This window comes from Halichoerus grypus, chromosome 3 (genome assembly GCF_964656455.1).
Source record: "Halichoerus grypus chromosome 3, mHalGry1.hap1.1, whole genome shotgun sequence".
NCBI classification, from domain to species: domain Eukaryota; kingdom Metazoa; phylum Chordata; class Mammalia; order Carnivora; family Phocidae; genus Halichoerus; species Halichoerus grypus.
Window position 1 is genome coordinate 83,914,068 of NC_135714.1, and position 18,609 is coordinate 83,932,676.

The 18,609-nt window shown below is 37.7% G+C and overlaps 1 protein-coding gene across 1 annotated transcript in view; it reads right to left on the minus strand.

Moving 5' to 3' along the window:
* Positions 1–18,609, minus strand: part of UBE2D3 (ubiquitin conjugating enzyme E2 D3) — a 73,729-nt gene that overhangs the window by 33,060 nt on the left and 22,060 nt on the right. The window lies entirely within an intron of this gene.

Consider the following 18,609-nt stretch of genomic DNA (forward strand, 5'->3'; position numbering starts at 1 on the left):
AAGATGGCTTTTGGTACATAATGAACCATGCACAAATGTTTGAGCTAAAAATAAATTTGAGCATTTTCCCATAAAAACCTGTATACATGAATGTTCAGAGTAACATTCATAATAGCTAAAAAGTGGAAAGAACTAAATGTCCATCAGCTGATAAATGGATAAATAAAATGTGATATATCCATATGATGGAATAGTATTAGTTAATAAGAAAATATGAAATACTGATACATGTATCTTGAAGCTTGAAAATATTCTAAGTGAAAAAACCCAGACACAAAGGCCACATGTTTCATTCCATTTATAGGAAATGGCTAGAATAGGCAAATCCATAGAGACAGAAAGGAGATGACTGGCTGCCAGGGATAGGGGCAGGGAGAATGGGAAGTGATTGCTAAATGAGTATGGGGTCTTTTGGGGGGAGATGGTGAAATGTGCTACATTGAGATAATGGTGATGGTTGCAGAACTCTACAGATACACTAAAACCCCCTGAATTGCACACTTTGAAAGAATTTTATGGTATGTGAATTATCTCAGAGTTTTAAAAAAAAAAGTTAATTAGAACCAAATGTGAAATCAACCTGAAGCTTATTACTAAATATTTTCAATATCTCAACATTCTCAGATTACTGATGATAAATGAGATACAGCATCCTTGTAAAATGAAAAATTTACAGCCAGCAGTAGGTTTTTCCTTCAATACAAACAGTATAATTAATCCAGATTAGATTTTAATACAATAGTAAGCCTTTGCTATCAGTTAGGTTTTTTTTTTTTTTTTTAAAGATTTTGTTTATTTATTTGACAGAGAGACACAGCGAGAGAGAGAACACAAGCGGGGGGAATGGGAGAGGGAGAAGCAGGCTTCCCGCTGAGCAGGGAGCCCGATGCGGGGCTCGATCCCAGGACCCCGGGATCATGACCTGAGCCGAAGGCAGATGGTTAACGACTGAGCCACACAGGCGCCTAGTTAGTTTTTAATTTGGGGGTATTTTCACCAATCTTATTTAATGAATAAAACATAGTGATTAAAATTAATTTTAAGTAGCACTGTATTTTCCTTGAAAATAAAAGTTCGAGAGTATGGCCAGAAATAGAATACATCCAAATACAAATAGTCTAAACAGATAAAAACTTTTCTTTAAAATTTCAAATGAAATCAAGTTAGGTTGAAAATCATGGATAAATCATCTAGATAAGGATTTTGAGGATTAGGTAGTGTCAAATGAGAAAAACAATGTAGTAACAAGTTTGATGTCTTTTATTGAAGGGAAACAATCCATCTATTGGGGGAGCATACTACCTAACAAACAGTAGAACACTCTTTTCAGGGGATTTTGGACAGGAGCCAGTTGTACAGAGCATTAGAAGCAGTAAGATGGTAGCAGTAGGATTGGCTAGGAGGTCAGGGATTTCCTTGTAAGGCTAACAGGTCCTGTGTTCTAGGGTAAGGTAAGCTAGCTAAAGTTGAGTTGAAGGATTGTGATTGGTGTATGCTAGGTTTCCCTGGCAGGTGTTTTCCATAAGCTCTGGCTGATTTACGTTTAGGTTTATGACGCGGGCCTGGCCACTGAGGTGGCCTCAGTTTTGTGGATCCCAGTATACAAATTAACTTTATCAGTACTTAACTAAAAAATAAATACTTTGAATTAATATTACTTTCCAACAATAGATATAATCTTTGTTGCTTCAATAACAATGTAAAAAAGTCGAAAGGAAACATATTGTGATTTAGACCAGAAATGGATCATTGTTTTACCAATAGTGAATTTGATTATTTAAATATATCTATGTGAGAATTCTTTAGTAAATTAATAAATTCTTTTATTAAAAAATTGTAAGTTAGGAGTGATGGGAATGCTGTACATAGTGGTTCTGAAGGATCTGATCTATATAGTATCTAAGTAAATGGAGGCACTATGTGAGACTTTGGTTTTTTTTTTCAATATTTATTTATTAGAGTGTATACGCTCTAATAAAGGGGGGAGGGGCAGGAGGAGAGGGAGAACGAGTTTTAAGCAGACTCCATGGTGATTGTAGAGCCCATGTGGGGCTTAACCTCAGGACCTGAGATCATGACCTGAGCCTAAACCAACAGTCAGATGCCTAACTCACTGTGCCAGTTTTTGATACGCAGTATTTGGTACCTGTTGATTTTTTTCACTGCATGAAAGCAGTAATTTTAACACATGGCACTAAAAGAATGAAACTAAGAAACATTTCACTACATCTAAAAAAACCTTAACGAATTTGACTTATTTGGTGTTGAAGAAGTGTGACAGTTTCAGAGATATCCCATCATCAAAGCATATTAAATCCCAAAAGTTAACGATTAATAATGAGATTGGTCTTTACCCTATATATACTTGGTAAGAGAACAGTATGATACAGGTTCTCCACCTTACAAAAAGACCCGTACAAAAATGGAGAATCTTGGGTGCTACAATACTTGAAATTCAACTCTCCGAGAATACTTTCAACAAAACCCCCTGGGATTTAAGATATAATTAGATAGTCACAGATTTTTGTGAATTTAACTTTTCCTTATTTTCCTTCTTTCTATTCTGCAATAATGGAGAGAAGGGGATTACCCTGGAGCATTTTAGGGATAAGGCTTAATTCCTACTCCTGGCTTGTATAGGGCTATAATTAGGGACAAAAGGTAAGGACATTGGAGACTACACGGAAAGGCGTGCAGGAAGAAGCGGGAAGAAAAATGTCAAAGGCAAAACTATTCTTAAGGAAACAAGGAATAAGGAGGATATTTTTTTTCTTCCCCCTCTTTGCTCAAGCACTAGAAGATCTACCCTTGAGCATAGAATTCAGGCTACCACCATTATGGTGGTTCAGTTTTACACAATTTGAGTGCCATTTCTATACTTGTTAACTTGAAATTTAGTCACGATAACATTGTTCACATATGATAGTGCATTCTGCCTTCCAAAAAAGCCTCCTTATTTACGGCTTTTAAAAACATCCATTTATAATATGGGACTGCTTTTGATGTACGTTGAGGCAGAATCAAGAGACTCCTACAGTTTGTCAGTCAGTGATATTTGCGTCTAACTAGGCCAAGGGAAGTTTCTCCCTAAGTGAAGGTTTAGGCTGAAGAATGTTAATGTAATAGAGACCTATTGATATAATTACACCCATCTTCCTAAAAAAATATATTGAATGCCTTTTATATGCAAGGCATTGAGCTAGATGCTGAAGATACATAAATGAAAGACCCAGATGTCACCTTGAAGAACGTCTTTTAATTGGGAAGACCATTAAGGATCAGACAATCACAGTAATGTGATGACATAAATGCATGCATAGAGTAATATTAAGGTACTTAATTTAGCTGGGGATGCTCAGGGCAAGTTTCTATATGGAAGAGAGCTGTCTTTAAAGAAATGAAAGAAAGGCATAGCTGGGGGGGGCGGGGGAAAGGAGGAAGCTTCCTAGGCAGAGGGAACAACGCAAAGACTTAGAGAACTTGACCTGGTAAGTTTTGGAAACCACAGGTTTGGCAAGTACTTTGGCTTGCAGTTGGGGAGTAGAGGAGGGCAGAGGAAAGAATGAATGAGAAGAGACGAAACAGTTGAAAGACAAGGCTGGATATATTGAGGGCCTTAACATGCCATGGTAATGAGTTCAGATTTTATTCTGAAGGGTATGGGATGGGAGAATTGAATTTTAACATAAAGTCTTGACCAGACTTTAATCACAAGAAGATAACTATGTGATAGCAGTATGGAAGATGTAACTGAAGTGTGTGTTAGGGTGGAGACTAGAAGCAAAGAGACCACTTGGGATGCTGTTGAATAGTTGAGATGTGATTGTGAGAAAGACCTAGAATAGTTGCAGTACTTGCACTAAGGACCATAGTATGTTTAGTGTATTTACTGGGTGGAGTTTACGTTAAAAATTTTTCTGAGTATCCTCCAGTTATTTTTATTAGAATATTATAATAAAATCATGTATAAAAAACATTCCAATAAGCTATAACATTGTAATAAAAATAGGTTAAGACCTAATACTTGGTATTAACTCTTTATGCTCTTACCTCTTGAAGAACCTTAAAACTAAAGTTTATAAAATGTAGAAAAATATAAACTAATAAAATTAATATCTGTGTGTAACCTGCGTGCTACTTAAGTTTTTTTACTTTTTACAAATTGCCTCTTGAAACGTAAATACAGAACTAACTGCCACAATTTAGGTTCTTCTAAATTTGGAATGTCTGTACTAACTGGTTGTGTTCCATATATGATGACCAGTTTTCTTTACTAAACCTTTAAGAGACCTTTGTTCATTCTTTCACTGATGTTATTTGGCTTTCACATGGCCAGAAAGAAGTGTTTATTATCTATTTCTTTTCTCATTTGCCTAAGAGAGTGCTATTACACAGTACCAACAAGATCATAAACCTAAACACAACACAGGTTCTGGAATCACATGGCAGTATTTAGTTATAGGTGGCAATTATGGTGATTTAGACTATGATTGTATTAGGGATTAATGAAATAAATCACAAAATGGGAAAAAATCTGGTAAAGAATTCAAAGATTCTAGTTTGAGAAACACTGATGTAGAGGTTATAAAAAACCTTTTTGTCACATACCTAAAGTCATATTGGTTGAGTCTTGACTTCGTGACTCTGAGTAGAGTCAAGAAATGGTAGGCAGGTAGGACAGATAAGTAACTTGACTCTAAAGTTAAAGTAAAGGGGGGGGAAGGGCTTAGGTGAATTTTAAGGTTCATTCCTGTTCTGGAGCTAAAAACATAATATCTAATGGGAAAGTAATTCAGTCTCCAGGTCAGCCCACAAAGGGCTATTCTCTAAATCCAACCTCTCTGTGTTTCATGTTACTATGAGAAAATACTCCTTAGAATTTCCAGTTGATACAGCAGGAATGATCTCTGCCCATCAGAATGAGGCATCCTACCTTTCTGTTTTGTTAGCGAGAAATTCTCCTACCTTCAAGTAACAGGAATTTATTATTTCCTGTAATTTAGGGCAAGAACTCAAGCAGAGCAGGAATAATTGGACTGAGGGTAAAATCATATTGAGTGGTCAGATAAAAGCTTTAGAAAGTTGGAGATTGGTGGCCAAGGAATCTGTATATTTAACCTTAGATGTTACTGTATGGTTTAGGTCGGCTCTGGGACCCCCTTCTTTTCTTTTTTAGTGCCAGATTGGTTCACCCATGTTCTTCTCTCCTGCCATTACCAATTGCTTCCTAACAGAAACCAACAAGCTTTCTTTTCTGTCCTGCTAACTAGGCAAGTATACAACCTCACAGAATACAGAAGAAGAATACAATTCTTTTTTTCCTTATAGTTTTGTTCCTAAAGCAAGTCTGTACCCTGTTAAGTTTTCATAAGGGTTTTAATTTCTGGTGATAGTACGTTAGTATTTATATATGATTATAAGCAAGCTCCTGGTAGTATGAAGGTCAGCAAGAGAGTAGTTGCAGTGATACAAAGAACTCTCATTTGGTCCTGGTTTCCTTCCTATCATCACTTCCAAGCCCCCACTCAACAGATCAGACTCAATAGAAAAAAATCACAAGATTCAACTGTACTTTAAAGGAAAATTAGAAATGGTTTCTGTAATACTCTTGATATAACAAATTAGTATAAATTCAGTGACTTAAAACAACAGTTATCTTAGATATTTGGAGCTCGGAAGTCTGAAATGGGTCCTACTGGTGTAAAATCAAGGTATAAGCAGGATTGGTTCCTTTCTGGAGGTTTGGGGCAGAATCTCTGTTCTTGCCCTTTCCAGCTTTAAGAGGCTGCGAGCACTGTGGCTCGTGATCCCCTTCCATCTTCAAAGCCAGAAATGGCTGGTTGAATCTTTCTCATATCACGTCACTCTGACACACTTGCCGGCCTCCTTTCATTTATAAGGATCTTTGTGATTGTATTGGGCCTGCATAGATAATCCAGGAAAATCTACCCATGTGAAGGCCAGAGGATTAGCTACCTTAATTCCATCCCCAATCTTAATTCCCCCTTGCTATGTAACATAATATATTCATGAGTTCCAGGGACTGAGATATAGACATCTTCGGTGGGGGTGGAAGATCAAGGGGAGACATTATTCTGGCTACGACAGCTATTTATAATTCTTTGGGTACTCTTGAGTTTAAGAGCAACTTTTTTCCTTCCATCAGTTCTCATTTTATTCATTCAAAATATATTTGACTACCTACTCAAAATATCAAGTGTGAAATGGTATAGAAATTTAAATATACTAAGGATTAGAAACTTGTCAACTAAATTTTGTCACTGATGAGTCAGAATTTTATTGAGATAGTGTTGACAGAATTTAAATTTAAGCACATTGGGGAGTGAATGGAAAGTGAAAAAATGCAGAGCTTGGTCATGATAGGAAGTTAGAAAATAGGGAATTAGCTTAGAGTAATTCAGGGTCAAAGGAGGATTATTATTATTATTATTTTTTAGAATGGGAGAGATTTGAGTATATTTATAGTCTAGAGGAAATCGTGAGAGAGATGAGATACAGAACAGAGATGAATAGATGGAGTCATTTTCTTCACAAGATGTGACTGTAGGTCAAAAATAGAGTATTTGATTTTGAACAATGGGGAAACATCAGACACTAGAAGGAATAAGATTAGAATGGGTAAAAATGAAGACAATTTTAAGTAAGAAGAGGCAGAAAGTTGACCATTAATACTCAATTTTTTCAACTTAATTAATTGGAAGGAGTGCTTTATCTATTCATCTGTTGAGGAACGCTCAGGTTGCTTCTGTATCTTGGCTATTGTAAATAATGCTACAATAAATAAAGGGTTGCATAATCTTTTCAAATTAGTGTTTTCATTTTCTTGGGTAAATACCCAGAAGTGGAATTACTGAGTCATATGGTATTTCTATTTTTAATTTTTGGAGAAATCTCCATACTGTTTTCCATAGTTGTTACACCAGTTTACATTTCCACCAAGAAAGCATGAGGGTTACCTTTTTTTCCACATCTTTGTCAATGCTTATTATTTCTTGTCTTTTGATACTAGCCATTCTGACCACTTTGAAGTAATAGCTCATTGTGGTTTTAAATTTGCATTTCCCTGATGATTATTGATGTTGAGCATCTTTTCATGTGTCTGTTGGCCATCTGTATGTCTTCTTTGGAAAAATGTCTATTCAGGTCCTCTATTTTTAAATTGTATTATTATTGGGGCACCTGGGTGGCTCAGTCGTTAAGCGTCTGCCTTCGGCTCAGGTCATGATCCCAGGGTCCTGGGATCGAGCCCCGCATCGGGCTCCCTGCTTGGCAGGAAGCCTGCTACTCCCTCTCCCACTCCCCCTGCTTGTGTTCCCTCTCATGCTGTGGTTCTCTCTGTCAAATAAATAAATAAAATCTTAAGTTGTATGAGTTTTTTAAGTATATTTTGGATATTAGCCCCTTAGCACATATGTCATTTATAAATGTCTTCTCCCGGGGCGCCTGGGTGGCTCAGTTGGTTAAGCGACTGCCTTCGGCTCAGGTCATGATCCTGGAGTCCCTGGATCGAGTCCCACATCGGGCTCCCTGCTCAGCAAGGAGCCTGCTTCTCCCTCTAACCCTCCCCCTGTCATGTACTCTCTCTCTCTCTCTCATTCTCGCTCTCTCAAATAAATAAATCTTTAAAAAAAATAAAAAAAATAAAAATAAATGTCTTCTCCCATTCTGTAGGTTGCCTTTTTGTTGTGTTGGTGGTTTCCTTTGCTCTACAAAAGCTTTTTAGTTTGATGTAGTACAAATTGTTTATTTTTGCTTTTGTTTCCCTTGCCTGAGGAGACATATCCAGAAAAATATTGCTTAAGTCCAAGAGTTTACTGCCTATGGTTTCTTTTAGGAGTTTTGTGATTTCAGGTCTTACATTTAGGTCTTTAATCCATTTTGCATTTATTTGTATAATGTAAGAAAGTGGTCTTAGTTGCATTCTTTTGCATTTAGCTATCCAGTTTTCTCAACACCATTTACTGAGGAGACTCTTTTCCCCAATGTGTATTTTTGCCTTCTTTGTTGTAGATAATTGACCATGTAAGTGTGGATTTATTTCTGGGCTCTCTATTCTGCTCTATTGATTTCTGTGTATGTTTTTGTGCCAGTACCATACTATTTTGATTACTGTATCTTTGTAGTACAGTTTGAAATCTGGATTGTCAATACTTCCAGCTTTGTTCTTTCTCAGGATTGCTTTGGCTATTTGAGGTCTTTTGTCATTACACTCAAATTTAAGAATTATTTGTTCTAGTTCTGTTAAAAGTACTAATGGTATTTTGATAGGGATTGCATTGAATCTGTAGGTTGCTTTGGGTAGTATGGAAGTTTTAACAATATTCTTCCAATCCATGATCACAGAACATCTTTCATTTGTGTCTTCTCCAGTTTCTTTCCTGATGTCTTATAGTTTGTAGGGTACAGTTCTTTTGCCTCCTTGGTTACATTTATTCCTAGGTAATTCTTTTTTGATGCAGTTGTCAATGGGATTGTTTTCTTAATTTCGCTTTCTTGTAGTTTGTTCTTAGTGTATAGAAATGCAACAAATTTCTGTATATTGGTTCTTTATTTAGCAAATTTACTGAATCCATTCATTGGTTCTAATAGTTTTTTGGTGGAGTGTTTAGGGTTTCCCATATATGGTATCATGTCATCTGCAAATAGTGAAAGTTTTACTTCTTCTTTACCAATTGGGATGCCTTTTATTTCTTTTTCTTGTCTGATTGCTGTGGCTAAGACTTCTAGTACTATGTTGAATAAATGTGGTGAGTGGACATCCTTGTCTTGTTCCTGATTTTAGAGGAATGCTTTTAGCTTTTCACTGCTGAGTATGATGTTAGCTGTGGATTTGTCCTATATGGCCTTTATTATGTTGAAGTACATTCTTTCTAAACCCACTTTGTGGAGAGGTTTTATAATGAACAGTTGTTGAGTTTTGTGCAGGGCTTTTTCTGCATTTTTGGAGATGATCATATGATTTTTATCCTTCATTTTGTTAATGTGGTGTATCACATTGGTTGATTTGAAGGTGTTGAATTATCCTTGCATCGCCAAAATAAATCCCATTTGATTGTGGTGAATGATCCTTTTAACATATTGTTGAATTTGGTTTGCTGAATTTTGTTGAGGATTTTTGCATCTCCTTTCATCAGGGATATTGGTATGTAATTTTCTTTTTTTGCAGTGTCTTTGGTTTTGGTATCAGGATAATCCTGGCTTCACAGAATAAATTTGGAAGCATTCCTTCCTCATCTGTTTTTTGGAATAGTTTGAGAAGGATAGGTATCAGTTCTCTAAATGTTTGGTAGAATTCACCTCTGAAGCTCTCTGGTCCTATACTTTTGTTTGTTGGGAGTTTTTTGATTACTGATTCCATTTTGGTACTAGTAATCAGTCTGTTCAGATCTAATTCTTCCTGATTCAGTCTCCAGATTTTGTATGTTTCTAGGAATTTATCTATTTCTTCTAGGTTGTCCAAATCTCATTTTCCTTTGTATTTCTGTGTCAGCTGTAACATCTCCTCCTTTGTTTCTGATATTATTTTTTTAGAGGGAGGGGGGAAGGGCAGAAGGAAAGGGAGAAAGAATCTTAAGCAGGCTCCACACCCAGCACAGAGCCTGATGTGGAGCTCAATCTCACAACCCTGAGATTATGACCTGAGTCAAAATCAAGAGTTGGACACTTAACCCACTGAGCCATCCAAGCTCAGTTCTTTCTCTTTTTTTGTTGATGAGTCTGGCTAAAGGTTTATCAATTTTATTTTTTCAAAGAACCAGCTCTTTCTTTATAAGTAATTGATCTACTATCATTACCATGTGCTTGCTTTTACGGTGGAATTTTTTCCTTTTATAAAGTTTTCTTCTAGTTATGGCCTTTCCATTTTTGCTTATGGACTTCCCTTTAATATTTCTTGTAAGGCTGGTTTAACAGTGCTGAACTTTGTTTATCTGGGAGACTCTTTATCTCTCCTTCAATTCTGAATGATAACCTTGCCCAGTATTCTTGGTTGTAGATTTTTTCCTTTGAGCACTTTGAATAGATCATGCCACTCTCTTCTGGCTTGTAAACTTTCTGCTGACAAATTAGGTGATAGCCTTATGGTGTTTCCCTTGTATGTAACTATTTGCTCTTGCCGCTTTTAAAATTCTCTCTTTATCTTTAATTTTGGACATTTTAATTATTATATATCTTGGTGTGGACTGCCTTGGGCTCACTTATTTGGGGCTCTCTGTGTAGCCTAGGCCAGGATGTCTGTTTTCATCCCCTTAAACTTAGAGGTTTTTAGCTATTTTCTCAAATAAGTTTTCTGCCCTTTTCTCTTCTCCTTCTGGGACCCTATAATATGAGTGTTAGTATGCTTGATGTTGTCCCAGAAGTCCCTTAACCTATCCTTATTATTTGTTTTTTTATTTTCTTTTGTTTTTACTATTAGGCTTGGGTGCTTTCCATTACCCTGTCTTCCAGATCACTGCTCCATTCTTCTGCATTCTCTAATCTGCTATTGATTCTCTCTAGTGTATTTTTCATTTCAGCTATTGTATTCTTCAGCTGATTCTTTTTTATATTTTCTCTCTCTTTGTTGAAGTTCTCACTGAGCTCGTATGCTTCTCTCAAATCTGGTTAACATCTTAATGACCATTACCTTGTACTCTTTATCAGATAGATTCCTTATCTCTTTCATAGTTCTCTTTCTGAGGTTTTGTCTTGTACTTTTGTTTGGAACATACTCTTCTGTCTCCTGATTTTGTCTGACTCTGTATTGTTTCTGTATATGGGTAGGTCAGGTCTCCTGATGTTGAAAGTAACGGCCTTATGTAGAAGGTGTCCCATGGGGCCCAGTATCACAGTCCTCTGTGGTCACCAGAACCAGGTACTTCCAACGGTATCTCCTGTCTGGGCTGCATGCACCTTCCTGTTGTGACTGGGCTTGACTGCTGCAGGCATACTGGTGGGCAGATCTGGCCTCCAGCCTAGGTAGCTGCAGTGATTAGCCATGACTACTGTGGGCATACTGGTGGGGAGGGCTGGACCCCTGTGCAGCTAGCTAAGAGATCTGGCTGTAGTGGGTGTGCTGGTGGATGGGTTTAGCTCCCAGTGTAGCTGGCTAAGAGTCTTAGCTACAACTGCTGTGGGCATGCTGGTGGGTGAGGCTAGCACCACCCCCCTCCCTGGGGCAGGAGTTGCTCTGGAGGTGCACTGCCCTGGGCTGGGGCTGCCCACCATGTGTGGTGGGGTGAAAGTTGCTTTGGGGAAACACTGGTCAAAATTGAGGCTGCTGGGGCACCTGGCTGGCTCAGTCGGTGGAGCATGTGACTCTTGATCTTGGGGTTGTGAGTTTCAGCCTCATGTTAGGTGTAGAGATTAGCCCAATAAAATCTTAAAAGCAAAACAAAACAGGGTGTTTGCCAGGTGTGGTGCCGATTGGGCTAGACAGGTTTACAGGGGAATGCTGGGGTAGGGCAAGTGGTGTTATCAGGACAGATGGAGAGTGTCAGAACTGGCTCCCACAAGCATCTGGCCAGCTAAGCTGAAAGAAGCAAGAAAAATGGTGCCCACGAGCATTTCCCTGACCCTTCAGCACACACCCTAAAATTAGTAAATTTCCTTCATGTATAACCCAGGTGCTTTTCAAACTGCTGCCTCTGTGTTGGATCTCAGACCAAGTGATACAGTGCTCTGACCCTTTGAGTGGAGTCTTGGTTTCTTAAAGCCTTTTGGCTCTCTTGGAGTTAAGGTAAGCCCCGCTGATTTTCACAGGCAGATTTTATGGGGGTTTCTTTTCTTTGTGCAGGTGCCCAGAGCCAGAGGTGCCTGATGTGGGCCTTGATTCCCCTTGCTTCTTAGAGAGGACCTCCATTCCTGTGATATCCCTCCTGCTTGTGGGTTGCTATACCAGGGGTTTGGTTCCTGACTGAGTCTCTGCCCCTTCTACCCTTCTGAATGTGGCTTTTTCTTTATTATCTCTAGCTGTGGAAAAGCTGTTCTGCTAGTCTTCAGGTTGTTTTCAGAGTGACTTGCATTAAATGTAGTTGCAGCCTTGGTGTGTCCCTTGGGGGAGGTGAGCTCAGGATCCTTCTACTCTTCCATCTTCCTTGCAATTGGTACCTTTTGTAGTGTAAAATCAACAGCACTTCTCAAAAATTAATACTCCCATCCCAAGAAACCCAAATGGCAGAATAAAAGTTTATATGCCACATGAGAGGGAGTACAGAAAGAAGTGAGAGTGGCATTTTAAATTTAATCAAGATTCATTCAGCAGATATTTATTGAGCAACTACTATGCATTAGCTTCTGAGCATGGGCTTGTGGAAAACTTAGATGATCTATTTTCATACTTTTCTTCCAAGAGTCCTTAAGTCTACAAAACAAACTGCCTGAGTTGGAGGCCGAAGCCTTGCCCATTCAGAATCTTTATCACTTTCCCTCTATCTCCAATCCCATACCCACTCAGGATACCTCAGATGGTTCTGTGAGTATCCCTAGTGTTCACTGAATGGAGTCTGAAAAACTGATGGTTTAATGAATATTAATACCAAAGCCTCATTATTATAGTCATGTGAGGAACAAATAATATGAAATATATTAGAGATAAGTATAAAGATAGGTACTCAGATGAAGAGAATCTGGCCTAACAACAGACATGTGATAAAGACATGAGAATTTCAGTTGCTTGACATCTCAGTATAAACCAGCAATGTGCTTAGGGCTGCCCAAAGAACCTACACAGTTTTATTCTGAAAGATGGAAATATGTGGTCCAGAACAAAGCAGTTGCTTTTTCCACATCTCCATTGGTCAAACCACAGTTTAAAAAAATTTTTTATGGCTTTATTGAAGTACAACTGACATACAATACATTGCATATATTTAAAAGTGTATAGTTTGGTAATTTGACATATGTATATACCCATGAAACAATCACCAAAATCAAGATAATAAACATATGCATCACTACAAGTGTCTGTGTACTTCTTTGTAAACCCTTTCTGTTGTTCCCCTAACCCCTCTCCCCTTTATCCACAGGAAGCCATTGATCCGTTTTGTCCTATAGACTAATTTGCATTTTCTACAATTTTAAATAGAATCAAACAGTATGCCCTCTGACTTTTTTTACTCAGCATAATTATTTTGAGATTTACCTATGTTGTGTCACTCAATAATTCATTACTTTATTGTTGAGTAGTAGTCTTTGTATGGGTATGCCACAATTTCCATATCCATTTACCCATCAGTGGACATTCTGGTTGTTTCCACTTTTTGTCTATAACAAATACTCCCTTTTTTTAAAGACCCTATTTATTTATTTGGCAGAGAGTGAGAGAGCACAAGCAAGGAGGAGTGACAGAGGGAGGGAGAAGCAGGCTTCCCGCTGAGCAGGGAGCCAGACACGGGGCTCGATCCCAGGGCCCTGGGATCATGACCTGAGCCGAAGGCAGACGCCCAACCAACTAAGCCACCCAGGTGCCTCTGTAACAAATACTCTTGTACGAGTGTTTGTATGGACATAGGTTTTCATTTCTTTTAGGTAAATAGCTAGGAGTGGAATAGTTGGATCATTTGATAAGTATATGTTTAACATTTTAAGAAACTGCCAAGCTGTTTTCCAAGTGGTTGTACCATTTTACATTCTCCCCAGCTGTGTATGAGAATTCCAATTCCTCCTGACTTGTTATGACTAGTCTTTTCAATCAGCCATGCTAATAGGTATGTAGTGGTATATCTCATTGTCATTTTAATTTGCATTTACCTAGTGACTAAAGATGTTCAACATGTTTTCATGTACTGCTTTACCATCTACATTTCTTCCTTGAAGAAAGGTCCCTATATTTTTCCCATTGTTTATCGAGTTCCTTTTGTTTGTATTTATTTACAGGTGATACAAATTAAGCATTTACACCAGCCTTAGAAAATTTTTAAAAAGTCAAGTCATAACAAGGTAACATATACATGGAGGAATATGAAAAAGGCATGAAGGACTCAACTCATATTGGCTAGTGCCTAAGTCACTTCCGAAACTAAGTGTGCAGACAGTAGTGTGCTAGAGTTGGCTTATGCTGCCTTATGAGTGCCAATTTAAAAATTTTTAGAAATTCTGCAGGCTATTAAACACAGCCGTTATTAAAAATTAATTATATAAGCTGACAATTATGTTAAAATTCAATATATAAGTCTCAGTAAAACTCAAAATTCACTTCCTCATTTTTACTATTTTCCATGTTTTTGTGGTTATGTCTATCATATCCATATTGTAGAAATCCCATATTATAGTTTGATAATTATACATCTCCTTCCAGTTCTGTGTTCTGTGATGTCCTGTGGTAGCTTGAAATGAGCCAGTGGGAGTATTTACCACCCCCAAATTTGCAGACACCACAATCAAAACTTTTTTTTCCTGGTGAGTTGTCAAACATTTACCAGCTCACCAGTAATGACAAAGACCTTCAAACTGCACTGACTTACTCTCCATGATGAATAATTGAAGCTTTAGTCACATGGAGAACTCCCCTTTGTGAAACAATTCCTCAAGAACAGATCAATATTTTTGCTGCAGAATAAAGCTTACAAAACCTATTTTCCTTGCTGCTCAGGTTTTTTTTTTTTTTCCTCATTTCCAAGTACCCTGAGGTTGAGAATGCCAAAGTCTACTGGATAAGGGAGCATGCCAATACATTATTTCTGTGGTGACATGTAAAAAATACAAAGTATTTTATTTGAAGTAGAACTAGAAGGGCTGTTAAATATTAAAAATTGTAATGGACAAAAAAATAGGAAAGGCAAACAGCTCTGTATAACCAAATTTCTATTCATGTAAGAGTAGGGGAAACTAGACTAAAATGAGAGGGAGCAAATGATGATACAAGAGGAATGTTTGGTCTAAACACCCAATCAGCTTTCTAAAGGTGGACAAAGCATTTTTGTTTTAAGTCTAAACTTACTAAAGATGCTGGATATTATTAGAAATGTAAAGTTACAGATGCAGTATACTAGAGCAGTCCAGAGATAATCAAACTATGGGGGACAAGTTCGTAGTGCAAAAGATAGAGCTAATGCTATGGTTGAGTGTCCATTATGATTTAATTTTAAAAACAACTAGGAGAAACTAAGCATTTTAAAAGGAAAAGAAACCATCTTAAAGTTCATAGTCTAAATTAAAAAGGCATATACATTTAAAATATAAAAGAAACATATACCATGAACCTTTTTTTTAAAGATTTGAGAGAGAGAGAGTACACGTGAGGGGGGGCAGGAGAGGGAATCCCAAGGAGACTCCCCGCTGAGCACAGAGCCTGACGTGGGGCTCGATCTCGTGACCCTGAGATCATGACCTGAGATGAAACCAAGAGTTGGGACGCTTAACTGACTGAGCCATCCAGGTGCCCTGATCATCATGCATATGACTTTCAGTAAGACACTTATTATGTCTCACATGAAATTCAAATAGAAGTTAAGATGTTTGCCTGATTTTTAGTAAGATACTAGTACCCTAAAGTACTAATAGTGGTAACTGTTTAGAGTGATGCGTACTGAAGAATATCAGTTTAGTATTAAATTAGAGGGAACAAATAATCCTTAAATCAGTCAATGCCCATGTAATCACTTTACTAATAAAATGGACAAAATAGATGGAACTTTCATCAAATCAGCAGGTACAGGCTTTATTTTTTAAATTAAAAATGAGGAAATATATATCCCCAAGGAGATAACTTCTTTCTCTCTCAAAACTTAAAATTTTATAAAGGAGATTGAATCATCTCACATGAAAATAAGAATATATGGAACTAATAGATGTAATAGAGAACTGCCTGCTGAACATTTCCACAATTAAAATGAAATAAATCACTGTTTTCTCCCTAACCTTTGTCCTGATCTCCTAAATCAGTTCCTCTCCTGACTGACTGATTTAAGTGGGACTCTATTTTCTAGTCACCAGGATTCATTTTTTTCTTTCACCCTTCTCATTCCTTACCAGTCTCCATTTTTACATCTTTGGATCTTCAAATGCATATTACACTTTAAATTTTATAACATACATTTAAAAAAGATTCTTGTCATTATATTTGTATAACCACTCTGAGTTAAGCAAAAGTTATTAGCATTTCATCATTCTATTAAAGGCCTCCAAAGTGATGGGCATGTAAATAAGCAGAATCAGACAGGTTAAATGACTTGCCCAAGTTGACAGGACCAGTAATTACAAGTCCTGTGATTCTAATGTCAGCATTGTTTTCATTACACTATGATGCCTGTCATCAACAACTCCTATTCGGTCCATTACTATAGATTCCCAGTGGGTCTCTCTGCCTCTGTTCCTACTTCTTCAGTCTATTTTGCATGTCACTATCAGATTAAACACAGCTTTTATTAAAAGATACCACAATGAAGAAATTTCCAATGGCTTCCTATATAGAGAATACAAATCAGAACTTTATCTCTGCTTTTATGTGTGAAATCTCTAATCAAACTGGGCTCCTCATGTTCCTTCAAATATACTTGTGGGGTGCCTGGCTGGCTCAATTGGTTAAGTGTCCACCCTTGGCTCAGGTATTATCTCCAGGTCCTGGGGTCAAGCCCCACGTTGGCTTCTGCTTCTCCCTCCCCCTCGGCCCCGCCCTCCAGCTTGTGCTCTCTCTCTCTCTCTCTCTCTCTCTCTAATAAATAAATTTAAAAATATCTTTCAAATATATCGTAACTTTCCTGAGACTATGCCTTTGCTTCTAGCAGTGTTTCCCTTCCTTGAGTTATAAATCCCTGAGTAACAGTTATTGCGTTTATTACATATTTATAGTTTATATGCTAAACATGTACAACTACTACCTTGTGGATTTTGATAAGAGAGGCAGGGGCATCCAGTAAAATTCTTGACATTAAAAATGAGTCTTCAAGGGGCACCTGGGTGGCTCGGTTGGGTGGCGGCCTTCAGCTCGGGTTGTGATCCCAGGCTCCTGGGATCGAGCCCCACGTCGGGCTCCCTGCTCAGCAGAGAGCCTGCTTCTCCCTCTCCCTCTGCCTGTCGCTCTGCCTACTTGTGCTTTCTATCTCTCTGTCAAATAAATAAATAAAATCTTAAAAAATGAGTCTTTGAGGGACCTGGCTGGCTCAGTTGGTAGAGCATAAAACTCTTGATCTCGGGGTTCTGAGTTCAAGCCCCACATTGGGTGTAGAGATTATTTAAAAAATAAGAAAAACTTTTTAAAAATGAGTCGTCTGCAGTTCCACTTCTGGTAATGAAGAACTACGTGGGTTTTGATCATGCTTTAGCTGAGAACAACTAGAAGAGTGAACCAAGAAAAAGAAAACCACATTTTTTTAAAGGCACTGAAAAGCTGCCAAATTGGTGAAGATTGCAGGACCAAGATCTAGGAGAGGGAGACATGTTGGAGAGATGCTTGAATATCTGGGACCTCCTTTCTGCTGGACGCATCGGTCTTTTCCAAAAGCAACTGAGAAGGTAAACAGATTTTTGCAAGCTCACAGGCCTAGGAGAGGGGGCAGGGAGGTTGAAAAACTGGAGTTTAGGGCTCACCAAGGAAGAGATAAACATCTCAGCCTTTCAGTTGAGATCCTGAAGGGCTGTACCCTAGCAGTCAAAGTGAACTGAAAATAGAACTGGCAGGGATTGAATCCTATCTGGCCCTAACTGGACCGTAGTGATCTGAGTCTGCTAAAAGCCCCAGTTGAGCTGCCTAATGGAAGCAAAAGAAATCCTCTCTAGAGGAAAGCACTGCTATCCAGAGCTTCAAAATACTTATGCAATCTTTTATATATAATATCCAGCACACAGAAAAAATAATCAGGTATATGAGAAGGTACAACAAAAGCAGAGAAGCAACAGATCATAGAAACAAACCCCACAGGGATTATGAAACAAAGACTTTAAAATGCTGTTTAAAATGCTCAGGAACTTAAAATCTAAGAATAAGAATGTGTGTAGAGAATGAAAACACAAACAAATGGAAATTCTATTGTTCAAAGATTGCTAACATTAAAAACCCAGTGGATGGACTTAATAGCCAATTATACAGAGCTAAAGACAAAATTAGGGAACTGGATGAAGTTCAGAAGAAAATATTCAGATTTACAGAAACAAAAGGATGAAAATATGGAAAAAAATTTTTTAAAAAGTGGAAGAGACTTACGGTATAGAATAAAAAAAAAAGTTTAATATAGTTATAATTAAGACCGAAAAGGAGAGGAATGAGAGAATATAACAAAGTGATACCCGAAGAGATGTCTAAAGTAAGTAAAAGGCATCATGCCTTGGATTCAAGAAACACTGTAAACTAGAAAAAGGCAAAAAACCACACCTAAGCACGTCATAGTAAAACTGCTGAAAACCAAAGAGAAAAATTTTAAGCATCCAGAGGAAAAAGACAAATTACTTTATCAAATGAATGACAGTAAGACCACTGCTTTGCAACCAAAATGAGCTATCTTCAGAGTACCAAAGGAAAGTATCAACTTAGAATTTACGTTCAAACAATATAACTTTCAAATATTGAGGCAAAATAAAGACATTTTCAAACAAACAGAAACAGAATTTGTCACCAGCATTTTTGCCTTACAAGAAAGAGTGGACCTTGGGCAGAGAAATGATCTCAGATGGATG